The 13,821-nt window shown below is 34.7% G+C and overlaps 1 protein-coding gene across 1 annotated transcript in view; it reads right to left on the reverse strand.

The window, feature by feature from the left end:
• Positions 1-13,821, reverse strand: part of LOC149577526 (ribokinase-like) — a 55,641-nt gene that overhangs the window by 8,042 nt on the left and 33,778 nt on the right. The window lies entirely within an intron of this gene.

The following is a 13,821-nucleotide window of genomic DNA, read 5'->3' on the forward strand; positions in this document are numbered from 1 at the left end:
ACTCTGGAATCTGCTTCAAATTCACACAGCAGCACCCTGTTCAAATTTGGTCGAATTTGAGCGAATTTCAGAAATGAGGAGCGAATTTGGTCACTTTGACTTTTCAACAGAGATTTTTTACTTATTCTTGTTGTTCCAACCCTAAAACGATGGGATTATTAAATGTTTTTTGGCATTCAACATTTCATATTAGATGGCTTGTGTATTTCACGGCAAACTCTTAAGCGTTTTTGTGGTATTAAAGTGCAGGTCTCTTCATTGCACAGGAGCAAACTCACGGGACAATCTGGGTCTAGCAACCATATAAATACATGGTAACACATAACGGATATGCTTAGGAAGTTGATTTGCGGCTGATTCTACAGTTTGTGGGGAAGAAGAACAGAACACAAGGCTAAACTTCTCGGCAAACTAATTGCATTTAGCAGGGCCTTCAGCTGCACCATTGTGCTTGTTTGTCCTGTAATCATACTTTGTTAAGCAAAACCATACTTAAATAACAATTCATATGGTCTTAATTAATTAGATATACTTTCTGGTTTCAATTATATGTCCATTTTTTCACCACCTGTCATTATAATTCTATAACAAAGTGACCAAAAACTAGTCGCTTCAACAGTCCGATGTCTCATGTTTTGCAATACCCACTGTGGGTGAACAACTCATTTGTACATTTTTCTCCTTAACACGTTGACATTAATTTCTCAAATAGAATGTGATTCAAACCAACTTTCTTATGATGTGGTTGACTTTAAAGTTTTAAACTTAGAAGTGGGTTCAAACAAGATTACTTTTAATATTAACATTGGGGTGTATGAACTTATTTGCTAGAGAATATTTTTTCATATATATAATTTAAATTGAAAAAATTGTACAGATGAACCCAAACCCAGCCCCAAAAAAATTGAGCCAATGTCAAACCCACATCCGAACTGGAATCCAAACCGGCAACTTAGTTTTAAATCTAAACTGCCATATTCCTACCTGGCAGCCCAAGGTCCCGATCTGGTTGAGAAAAAAGTCTGTTCCAGATGCAGGCTGACCAAAATTCTTCTTGCAGCCTGCCAATTCGTCCAAAATTCTCTCAAAAGAATCTGAGCTAAATTTTGGCATTTTCCAGTGAATTCCCCAGCCGGCAGCAGGACCCAAGCCACATTTGGCCACTTTCATACAATTTTTTTGCTTTTAGTTTATTTAAAATTTATTTCGGTCAATTCAACCCGCCAACCCTAAAATCGTGACTAAAAAGGCCAAATAGGTAGAGCATATTTCATTTATGCATCTATGAATGAAAAAGACAACTTATTGCCTCCATTGCTACTCTCTAGTTCTATTTTATTTTTTCATTTTGGCTTGCGGCTCTGTATGTTGTTTATAAATTCATAGAATGGCAATTGCTTCTAGCACCAGAACTCCTAGTTCAAAACAAACTTGGGCTCTATATTGTGGAAACATGTGGGAACTGTTCAGCAAATACCAGGTGGAGAAGGTTTAGTTTGAATTTGCAGCCAGTGCAAAGTGGAATATAGAAGCTCTTATGGTAGAGTGAAAGCGCATTTGTGTTTTATCCCAAAAAGGAAGAAAATAAGTTCATACACCACCATAGACAATCCCAAAATGAATGTGAAGCACCCCAAGAAAATATCAATGAATGTCAAACCCGAATCCAAACCCGAACCCGAACCGACCCCAAAAAAATTGAACAAATCTTGAACTCAAACTAGGACTGACAACTTTGTTTTAAATGTCCAAGAGTTTTGCAATTGTGCAGTTGTGAGCTGTAGGACCCCTCCTCATATGTACTTATTTAAATATGAATTTCTTGTTAAACCCTTTATAGTAGATTTGATGATGAATATGAATTAAGGTTTTATGGCTTAGGTGTTCTAATACAAATTGATATCAGTTGACATGTTCATGTTTTGAACCCTGTGATTCGAGACTTACTACATTGTTCGAATGTTTAAACATTGATTTGTACTAACAATGATATGAGGTGTTTCATCTTATGATGATGATGTTAATTATGGCACTTGGTGATTAGGTTATATGCATTCAAATAGTTTTGTATGCTCTATTGATGATGTTATGATGTTTTGAGTATACATATGCATTACGATGATTATTTCAGTATTCTTATTTGAACTGACGAATATGTTATGATGATTCAATTATGAGATTAGTGATGTTTAAATATGTGTGCAGAAATGAGAAAGGTTATTTAAATTAAAGTTTTAATATTTTGATCACTGTGATTATGCAAATTTGGTTTAAATATTTAAATATATGAATGTGATGTTATCAAACTACTAATATTCGAGTGTGCAGGATAATTAACCATAGAATTAATCGGAGAATCGATAATGACCCTATGTGCAAACACTAAAACTAAGGTTGAATCCAATAAAGTGATTCGAACCTTGTTGTCTAGTGTTTAATTTGTATCGTAATATGAATGTATGTGTATCATTCTGAAATTTGTAATGTGTCGAATGTTATGTAAAAGTAAATCTTATGGTGTCACTTGACACTCGTTTATGCATGTCTGCCGACATGTCAATTTAGGGTTAGCAGAGTAACCCGTTAATCTAAGACTGATTAGTTAGTGATCTAAATTAGTTCTCCTTAATTAGGTTTAGTGAAAAGGTTACATCCTCAGGATTTTTGAACAAAAAATATTTCAAGCCACTTGTATAGGTCATAAATCGATCCTAGAAGCCAAAATTAATGTAATTCAAGTGCCCAAGTGGTATGTGTATGGGTTGGGAACCTTTTCCACCCTTCTAGAACTTCCTAGCAACATTTATGACCCCTAAAATATCTCAATTTCCCTTTGTTGCGAAAATAGAACATCTCCATGAGGATACCCAAGTTTCACTCTTTCTAAAAGGTTGTCTTTATGATAGGGGCAAGTGGGAAGACCATAGGAGGCTTAAAGTCAAGATTAGAGTCATTACTATTTTGGATAGATAAGTTTATAGGCTATTTAGAGTCCCCTTGAAGAGTTGGAAGGTGTTCACCCATTCTCTACATTTAGAGAAGTCTTGGAATTTGAGGAAGAAAATGATTTTAGCTCATCTCAAAACTCTATTGCCATAACCTTTGTGAAGGTAGGTTCTCCATTGCCATAGTTTTTGCTCACTGTTCATTGCTTGTGTGTGTAAAGTTTTTGCATATTGTAGTATGTGTTTGTGTTTGTATCATGTGAGGGATGAGTATTTGTGGGTTTTTACTTGTTTTCATTTCATGTTTTCTTCTTGGTTTTGTTGGAAAAACTGTGAAGGGAGTGTTGGCATTACTCACCCTCGGATAGGGTAGAAGTGGCCATGTACGGAAGAAGGGCTTCAGTTGGACTTCAGGTCAGTGCAGAGTCTTCTCATGTTGAGGAGAGGGAGGAAGCAAGGTGTTATGGGCCATTGTTTGTCAATGCAAAACTGATTTTTGTTTGGGAAATAAGGAGAGTATGAAATGGAAGATTATGTCACTTTTGGTAGCCTTGGAAGAGGCATTTGATTGTGTTCTTTATTGACTTCTCCTACTTGGAAAAATCCACTTTCTCCCTAGTCTTGGTTCAATATGAAACCTGTTGTGCATACCTTGGAAGGGATTTGTTCGTTGAGTTATGTCATTTTGATTGGATTCTGAATGTCACCCAATCAGTTACTGATTCTCCTAGTTCGGTGGGTGACTGTTTAGGGTCTAGGATGGGAGATGAGCTCTCCATGGTTGTTCTTGTATTTTGCAGATTGCTTGGGAGTACCTTGTAGTGGGACAAATCTGGATTCAGAGTCTTTTTGGTGGTCTTGGGTTTATTGTCATGGGGACTTATCCATTTTGATATCTTCTCTTTGCACATTGTAAATTTGAAATATAGAAAGTATGTAATTTGATGATTTCCTATGTAATGGATAAATTGTTGAACACTCTAAATTTGGCAACATAAATATCGATTATTGCATAAAATAGAGCATGTGATTGATAGGATTTTCATGAGTTGCAAAGCTTATCTTACCCTCGTGTGTTGATTTTGCATGAGTATCAAAATGAAAACTTCGTAATTCGTCTAGAAATCATTAGATTTAAAATAATGTAAATCCAAGTTCTTTTTATGAATATCATGTAATAGGAAGACTTTAAATTTCAGTGACAATATTGTATCAGGAAATTCCTATTAAGATTTAATGTTGAATTTCAATTAATTGTATGTATTTTGCACATTAAAACACCTAATACATTTAATGGTAATACAATAACAATATTGAATTCAATCCTAGAATACAAGCTTCCACCGTTATTCATCCCTTATACCTATAGAATATACTTAAGTAATATTGTCTAAATGAAGAAATAAGGTCCTTAATACCACCTATCCATGTTAAAACATTACCACCCAAAACATTTTAGAAGTTCCCACAGAGAAAAATATGTTTCAAAAAATGTATATATATATTGCCCAAAATGAGCACATACACGATTCTGTCAAATACATGAGGGAGGGAATTAAATTGAAAAATTCATGACAGTCAATATTTTATAGTTTATTATGATATGTATAAAACTCTTAAGTTCAAAATATGCATATAATATACACTTGAGCAAATATATAAACTAGGATAAACTTAACCCTCCCCCTCACCTACTAAAACTTTATTCAAATAACTCCTACCTTTACCTTTTTTTTCCAAACTCTTCACCCACGTTGGCAAGGCTTTAAGGGCTGCAAGATGCTGCTACACGTGCCCCCATGTCAGGCCTAACATGTCCATTGGGGTGAGCACTTAAAGACATGGGAGACTTTTTAAAAGTTTTGGAATTAAAAGAATGATGCAACTCATTAAAAAGTTGAAGTTTTAAGCCCCCCCTTCATGGTACCTACATATTCCATCTACTTGCAGGTCTTTGCTGCATTTGCAGCCCTTGCGAGAAGTGCATGAGCCTAGGGGAGCGCCCACCTTGCCTTGGGTGATGTGACCATCAAGTGGGCAGGGGTTAGAGGCTAGGGGTAGGTGCTAGGAATAGGTATTAGTTAGGGGTTTAGTGTTAATACTCGGAGATTACGATAGATGTTAGGATTTAATTAGGTGTGTGATGTATTATTCATTATTCTTTGATTTTCTATTTTCAATTTGTCAATTTATTTTTTTGTCATGTTATTTAAAAAGGTACTTATTGTATTATTTATTATTCTTTGATTTTCTATTTTCAATTTGTCAATTTATTTTTTTGTCATGTTATTTAAAAAGGTACTTATTAATGTCTTCTAAAGAAGAGGGTTATTAGACCTAGTATTGTCTTCGAAAATGGTTAGAAGTTAATGACTTGAGTTTTAATTTTTAAGTTGAATAATTTAATAGACATTTAGAAAATAAATTTCATCTTTATGATTGAAAATAATTGATCTAATTAAATTGGTAGAAGGATTATGGACATTAGTCTATAAGGTTAGAACTAGGGTTAAATCGGGGTAGTGATTGGAGTAAGAGTCATGTTTAGGTGAATATGTTTAAGGGTGGTTTTGATTTTAAATATTGAAAATATAATGTGGGACTATATTATTTTATTGGAGATGTATTTAAATAACATGTTATAATGTTTTTATACATTTACTTAAGGGTTCATTTAATTCAGATTGCTAAGGTTATAGGTTTGAAGGGTGTAATTGAAGGGGTCTTATGTAGATAACCTAATAGTAGTATAGGGTTGTGTTTTAAAGATGCAATGAATGTTGTAAATGATTTAATAATGAATATTCAATATTTTTAATTAGTTGTAAATAGGTTATGATTATAATCAAGATCAAGTATTAAGGTGATGGATCAACTCCTTAAAAGTGCTTAATTAGTTCCCCTAGGTGATTGAACTATTATAGTGATATGAGTGCTAGGTGTTGAACCAACCTAATATAGCTTATGTAATTAATGGAATCAAATTTTTCAAAAGTAATATAGATAAGTAAGGTTGACTTAACCATCAATTAGAGTTAAAATCCGAATATGACAATGAAGAGGTGTGTGTTCACCCTCATGACGGAAAATGAAACTTGTGATCCCAACATTTCTAAACTGAACCTATCTAACTTAAATTCAACTTAAGAACTCGGAAACCCTAAATGCTTCTCGAACCATGATGTAATACTTTAACTATGGTTTACACAATAAACTTATTTAACCCGAACCGAGTGTTCCTGTAGTACTGGAACCTAGGGTTTTGGATCCCATGTAGTAAGATGGAATACCTACTCTGCATTCTTATGTGATATAATATGAAACTCAACCTTGTACCTAGACCCTGTAACTCAAAACTAACTGTACCAAGTTATCACCCTTCTACAATATACTCAATAATGGTATACATTTAAAGTCAGTATGTGTGTTAACGTAGTTGTTATCACCTTTTTTTCAAAAAAATTGTTTGTGTTTTTGCTCTGATATTTTGGGCATGACATGAGCAATTGAGCACACGAGCATTAACAAAGGCTAAAGGTGGGTTGTATGGTTGTGTGTTTGTGAGCAACTAAGCACATGAGCATTAATAAAGGCTAGAGCTGAATTGTATGATTGTGTGGTTGTGAGCAACTAAGCACACAACCATTAATAAAGGCTAACAGTGAGTTGTGCGATTGTGAGCAACTAAGTACATGAGAATTGACAAGGTAAATGTGTGTTAAGCCCAACATTTAACTTAGCACAACAAACAAACTTCCTAATACTTTTAAAACACTTTGATTTAATTAAACATCAATGCCTTTAAAAAATTACATTATTTCTACAATGCTTGTTAGCTAAAATCCCTATTGCCTCTAGCATTGCAAAACAAGAGATACACACACCTTTTGACTGGTGAAACATTTTTCCATGAAAATGTAATGTCCCCTTCTCCGCGCTAGCCCTTTCCGGCGCCTTATTGGTCTATCTTTCCATCCAAATAGGCTAACGGCATTAATCTAGAGGATGTCAGCTAGTCACAGGAATTTATTTGGTTTCGTTTAGGGAGATATTAAATTTTGGGGAGCTTTTCTATAGCTAAGTCACTTTATTTTATAAAGTGGATTTATAAAGTTACTTTATGACTTAAAGTCATTTTATTAAAAAGGTAACTTAAGTGACTAAAAGACAAAAAAGGTTTTTATCCCACATTGTTTAGTTGTATGTGCTCTCCCTCATATCAAGGTTATAAAAGGAATAGGCCTTCTTGGAAATTGTACCATGAAATATATCAACATATTGAATAGATGAAGTCGATTGCTTAAATGTGACTGGTTTTCTTAAGGATGAAATCCCTTAAGAAGAATTGAGAGGTTAGACATAGCCCCAGCACCTCACTTTACTATATTCAAGTCTGGAACTAGAGGCAGCATATTGGAGTCAGCAGTAATCACTCTTACAGTTGTGGCAGATTGGGAAAGGAGTCATGGGCGATCAAGCAGAAAGTTCTTTTGGGCATGAATTTCAGTGGCATCAAACACAGAGGTAAGCAAATTTTGTTTGTAGCTTTAAGCCGTCAAACTTAGAGGACAGTTTGGACGTAGCCCCAAACTAAGCAGAGGTAAACATATACGAGTTCATCAAGGGTATTGCGTTCATGCTCGGTTGACAGAGTAGAGGAACATAGGTCCACTTCTAAGCTCCGACTAAACAATAGAGGCACCCTGCGTTGAGGTTGGTGAATACAAACTCATGGCACTTGTCGAGCGACAGAGAACTCCATATTATTTCGAGCACTGAGGCATCTGTAGAGTAGCAAGATGCACGAGTACTATGAACTAGGTGGAGATAGTGTGCGGTCTGCTGCAATCCAAGGCGGAGTGGCATTTTGAGAACTATAGGGCAAACGTTGGGCTTGACTAGATAGGAGCTAGCATGGACAAGCCACTCAACCGTGGCACACTCCTATCACCGTGATCATGGTCTACGAACATCACTTCTAGGTCTCTTCTATCACATTACTTCTTGCATGTTAGGACGTCACCTTAAGGGAGTTAGAAGTTAATTCATTTGAATTTGCTACTGAAGGAACAATCCATTTCCAGTCTGTTACATTTTCCTTTCAGTTGGAATTTTTTGTTAGCAATTGTAATAGAAATTAAATATCAGTGCAAAATAATGTTCTTGGGTCTGTTAAGTTTTCAGCACAAAAATCAATGAAGATAAACAGCAATAAGAAAGAGCCAAAAACTAAAACAATAACCACCAGAATTACCATGGGAAAACCCTCCTAGAATGAAGGGAAAAACCCAACCACACAACAAAATATCATTATATTGATCATAAAAGTTCAAGTACATAGGTTTCCACTTGATTGATTTACAATATACCAAGCAATCATATAAATAGATTGCATAAGACTCTTCACCTATCACACGAAGGTCTCTTGAGTCGCAAAAATAAGACCATATTTCCACATATTCAACACTTCATATTTTCATACGCATGACGTATGACACATGTATTTTTACATAAAATTATAACTTAAATATGATCGCAAATCTCTTTCAGTTGAAGATGACAATAACAGTCATTACAAACAAATTTCTCTCTGATAAAATCAGAGATAAAGATCTTTGTCGCAACTACCATCGTCAACACTCCCTCTTAGCAACAGAGAGATCTTTACTCAAGCATGCACACATACCTACAATCAAAGATGATAAATCCACATATGTTATCTCAGCATAACATAATCCACCATGGTTATTTCATAAGCACATAGAATGTAGTCACACTTATGACTTTCACTGTACCTGCTTGCAGAGGGTAGAACAAAGACATTTATTTGAAAACTTCTCCTAGAGAAGAATGCATAATCCACCATGCCTACTGGCAAAGGGTGATTCACCATACCTACTTGCAAAGGGTGGAACAAGGGCTTTCACCTCAAACTTCTCCCAGAGTAGAATGCATATCCACCATGCCTATTCGCAAAGGGTGATTCACCATACCTAGTTGCAGAGGGTGGAACAAGGAACTTATCCCAGAGAAGAATGCATTAATAATTGAGATTTTCTCTTAACATAGACTTCCTCTTAACAAGGACAACTTTAATAATGGTGTCTCCCTCTCAGTAGGTACAACTTTAATCATCACAATAAGATGGTTGACTATTGCATAAACTTGCAAAGGGGTTGACATCTCCCTCTATCACGCAATCTCCCTCTGAAGCTATATAATCTCTTTTTAAACATGATCTACCTGCCAATCTAATCACAAGCGCTTGCACAAGTTCAAGTTAGTATACACATGATGTGATCATGATTGACAACACTGAATATTAAAACCTCTTATGGATGTTCTTACAACAGACATCAACATCTTGTGATAATAAGATTCTCTCACAGAACATACCAAAGCCCCTTATTATGATGAAGCGAACCTATATTTCAATGAAACTTTGCATGCACATGAAATATAAAGATTCAAATATACAAGATATTTGAATAAGTGCAGTTCATCTACTGAGATCAGAATACAAAAAACAAAAATTCAAGAAGTTTGAAGTAAAAGTATATTACCTGCCCGAGATCAGAATACAAAAAACAAAAATTCAAGAAGTTTGAAGTAAAAGTATATTACCTTCCCGTCATGTTGACACTTAACTTCCCATCAACCTAGAGATAACATAGGGGGATGAAAGAACTACTACAGAATAGTAAACTATTATGCATGCAAAAATAAACTTCCATGAAGGTTCAACAGAGATGATGCTAGATCATCATTGCCATGAAATCCACAAAGGTAGGAATATATATATGGACAGATAACCCTGTTACTGCTAAACCTTCAAAGCTTCATAATCAGAAATTAATCAGAGTTATACAAATGCAAACATAGTATTGTCATAAAATAGAATTATGATCAAAACAGAATACTTATCTCCTTGTCTAGATTCCTTAGCTGTCTCCTCACACTAGAGAACTCAACACCAAGAAGAACATCCAAGTCTCTTCTATCACATTACTTCTTGCATGTTAGGACGTCACCTTAAGAAAGTTAGGAGTTAATTCATTTGAATTTGCTACTGAAGGAACAATCCATTTCCAGTCTGTTACGTTTTCCTTTCAGTTGGAATTTTCTATTAGCAGTTGTAATAGAAATTAAATATCAATGCAAAATAATGTTCTAGGGTCTGTTAAGTTTTGAGCACAAAAATCAATGAAGATAAACAGCAATAAGAAAGAGCCAAAAACTGAAACAATAACTACCAGAATTACCATGGGAAAACCCTCCTGGAATGAAGGGAAAAACCCAGCCACACAACAAAAATTCATTATATTGATCATAAAAGTTCAAGTACATAGGCTTCCACTTGATTGATTTACAATATAACAAGCCATCATATAAATAGATTGCATACGACTCTTCACCTATCACACGAAGGTCTCTTGAGTCCCAAAAATAAGACCCTTCATATTTCCACATATTCAACACTTCATATTTGCATATGCATGACGTATGACACATGTCCTTTTAGATAAAATAATAATTTAAATATGATTGCAAATATCTCTTTCAGCTGAAGATGACCATAACAGTCATAACAAAAAAAATTCTCTGATAAAATCAGAGATAAAGATCTCTATCGCAGCTACAATTTTCAACAGGGTCACCACTGATATCAAAATCTTTTTGGGAGACAATCAGTTAATTTGTTTGAGCAGTCACACAACATTTTTGATAGCAGTCCCAGTAGAGACATTTCAGAAAATTTGCCATGAGATCATTATAACACACCTTTGATGGTTTGGATCTGCAATTTGGCAGATTGAGCATTGCTTTTCAATCACTAGACTAGTATAAAAGAGATAAGCAGAATAAGAATCCTTATCCAATATCTCAGATAAATAAATACAAGTACATGAAGCTCAACAATGGTTTGGATCTGAAAATACATCAAGCCTTGCTTAAGTTGACTTTCCTCTACTTCTTTTGATCTTGCATTTCACCTGAAGACCAACATCCATTTGAAAAAGAACTTCTTGCAAGGCATTACCCCCAAGTCCTTTGTCTTCAAATCTTGATTGTGCATGCAATAGAGTAGAGATCTCTTCTACCTCTTCTCCATGTTTTTTGATTCCTTAATAATACCACTTTTCATTAAATCTCATTTCTTTTGCAAGTAGAGATTCTACCTTTAAATGGTACAACATAGCGTGTTTGTCTTCAATTGATTTAACTACCAGAAGAGTAAAGGCTAATTTGGACATATGATTTTCCCCTAACAACGGTTCACTAAGATGAGAAGTTTGTTCATAATATATGAAGACAATGTCTAAAGTATCAAGACGACAAAAAAAAAAGTAGACTTTCATGGATTTAAACCTTCTTTTGAACCTCTTTCAATTTATCAACACTCGCACATAAAATTAGTACCTCCGACTGTATCATCTACATAAACAATTTTTATTCTATCCATGTTACTATCTTTATTATGCATGTGGAAACTTTCAAAGCTATGATCTAACTTACATAATCTTTTAGATGAAATTGAAAACCTTATTGCTACCTTAGGATGTATGACTACTCTCGACTGTTTTCCTTAAAAATCACAAGTTCGTGTTCCAGAAAGGGGACTTGGTTCTATTTTAATGCAACTAGCTCAAATCAGATTAACCAGTATGTTTTGGGAATATAACATCATTCCTACTCTCGTAGCTAGTATTTAGGGATAATGCAATAGTGGTTTTTAAGTTGTTTATGGTTTGCTAGTTAGAATAGCATGTGAGAAAAAATATATTTATTATTTATTATTTTTGGTTGTACAGGAATTTATAAAATATAAGATGTTAGAACTTCTTGTCTGGGTAGAGAAGATGTTCTAGGAGGTTGTACTAGTTTTCCTACAGTTTAGGTGATAACACTTGTATATAAATATGTGTTGAATGAATGTGAGAAATGGAGGAATAGAAGCATTATTATTCTGGGAACAAAACATGACTTTTGAGGTAATTAAAAATTTGATCCAAAATGAGGTGAACACGGAGATTTTAGGAGCAAGGAACACAAAATTACCCCAAATGCCTTGCAATTCACATCGACTTTGCAAGAAATTTCCAAAGTCGCGAGTGCATTTCCAGCTCCTAATAGAAATTCTGCCGATCCTTGCAATCCATTTCCAGCTCCTAGGTGTAATTCTGCCCAAGAGGTGTAAGATGAAACTTGAAAGTTCAAAGTAGTTTGGAACTGAAAATGAAAAGGGATCTTTGAATGAAGATGAAGTTTCTGATTTATAAGATGAATTTCAAAGGATAATAAGGAAAAACTTAAACATATAAAGGATCACTGAATGAAGAAGTGAAATTCTTGAATGACCATACAATATCTAAACAAATTGCAAGTGAGAAAAAAAGGTTCAACATCATTTCCAGCTCCCATTAGAAACTTTGACCTAGCATTTGCTCATTTCCAACTCCCATTAGGAATTCTGACCTAACATTTGCTCTTTCCAGCTTCTGTTGGGAATTCTGACATAGCATTTGCTCATTTCCAGCTCCCAAATGGAATCCTACCTAGCATTTACTCATTTCCAGCTTACCTAATGAAATGCACCCAAGGAAACTGTTCACTTCCAGCTTCATGTCTAAATCCCACCCAAGGAAATTATCAATATTTTGACTAAAATTTGGAGAATGCAAAAATAAAGAGGTGCGAAAATCAGAAACACAAGAGCAGATGTATGAAAAGTCAGAACAGAATCTGTTTCAGAATGTGCAAGTTTGAATTGCGTTTTGTGTTGTGCAGTACACCTTATAAATATAGTTTTCAACCAAGGAAAAGCCATGGCTGAGGAGGGCCAACCTGATTGTAAGGAAAGAAATTTAAAATGCAAAAATAAAAGTAAAGGGAGGTGACATGGAGTATTTTTTAGTTTAAAATTTATACAAGTGTCAAGTCAGCCCTAATACACCAATGTTTATAGAAAGCTAACTAACTCAAATACCACCTTGCTTGCAACTTTGACATGATGTTTCATTGTGTAAATATGTGGACGCGAAGGTTGTGAGGGAAGAGCAATTGAAGTCTCAGAAGAAAACAACAAAAGAATGAGGAAAAATCAACAAATAATTGTCTTCTACTTCAATATTCACAAATGGATCAAGTTATAGTAGCATTTGACCTAGAGAATGTAATTCTAGGAGTTGAATCATCCCAAATAATACACCTAGTTCCCAACCATCATTGAAAACACAAGTTGGAACAAGGACAAACACATGATGGCAAGGAGTGCAGTTCATGAATTTGGTATTTTTAAAACAATCCCTTCAAAGCAGCGATGCAACATTTTTATTTTTTAAGCTCATTTTCTATCTATTTGTCTCTTGATCTGTCTATATATCTATCTCTAGATATAACCTTCTTTAATTGGAAAGGATTCATTGATGCAATTGTTGTCGCTGGTCATAAAATCAGAACACCTACAAATGATCTTCAAAGACCATTTTTGACAATTGTGCTGACATACAAAGATTATTGATTAGTAGCAAATTGTTTAGAGAATGAATGGATTGATATTAGAAAAAGGGACATTATTGAATTTTTCAGTATCGTCAAGAGGTACAATCATCTTGAAGTCGGCGCACTCTTTATTTAAGAGTCAAGACTAAAAGTGTAGGTTATTTGTGCAGTCTTTAGAATATTGGAAGTGGAGGAGCAAAATGCAATACAAATGGTCACCAACAATACACCATAATATGTTGTTGTGGGTAGGTTATGAGTGGAGAGATATCTCCAGCATTTTTTGTGCTCCTTGTTGAACATGTTGCTTTGCTCTAATGCTAGATGACATTGGCATACTAGAGAGGGATTAGACTAAATCAGAGGATGGACA

Source organism: Cupressus sempervirens, chromosome 1, assembly GCF_028749045.1.
Source record: "Cupressus sempervirens isolate cs-2001-9-10 chromosome 1, ASM2874904v1, whole genome shotgun sequence".
In the NCBI taxonomy this organism is placed as follows: domain Eukaryota; kingdom Viridiplantae; phylum Streptophyta; class Pinopsida; order Cupressales; family Cupressaceae; genus Cupressus; species Cupressus sempervirens.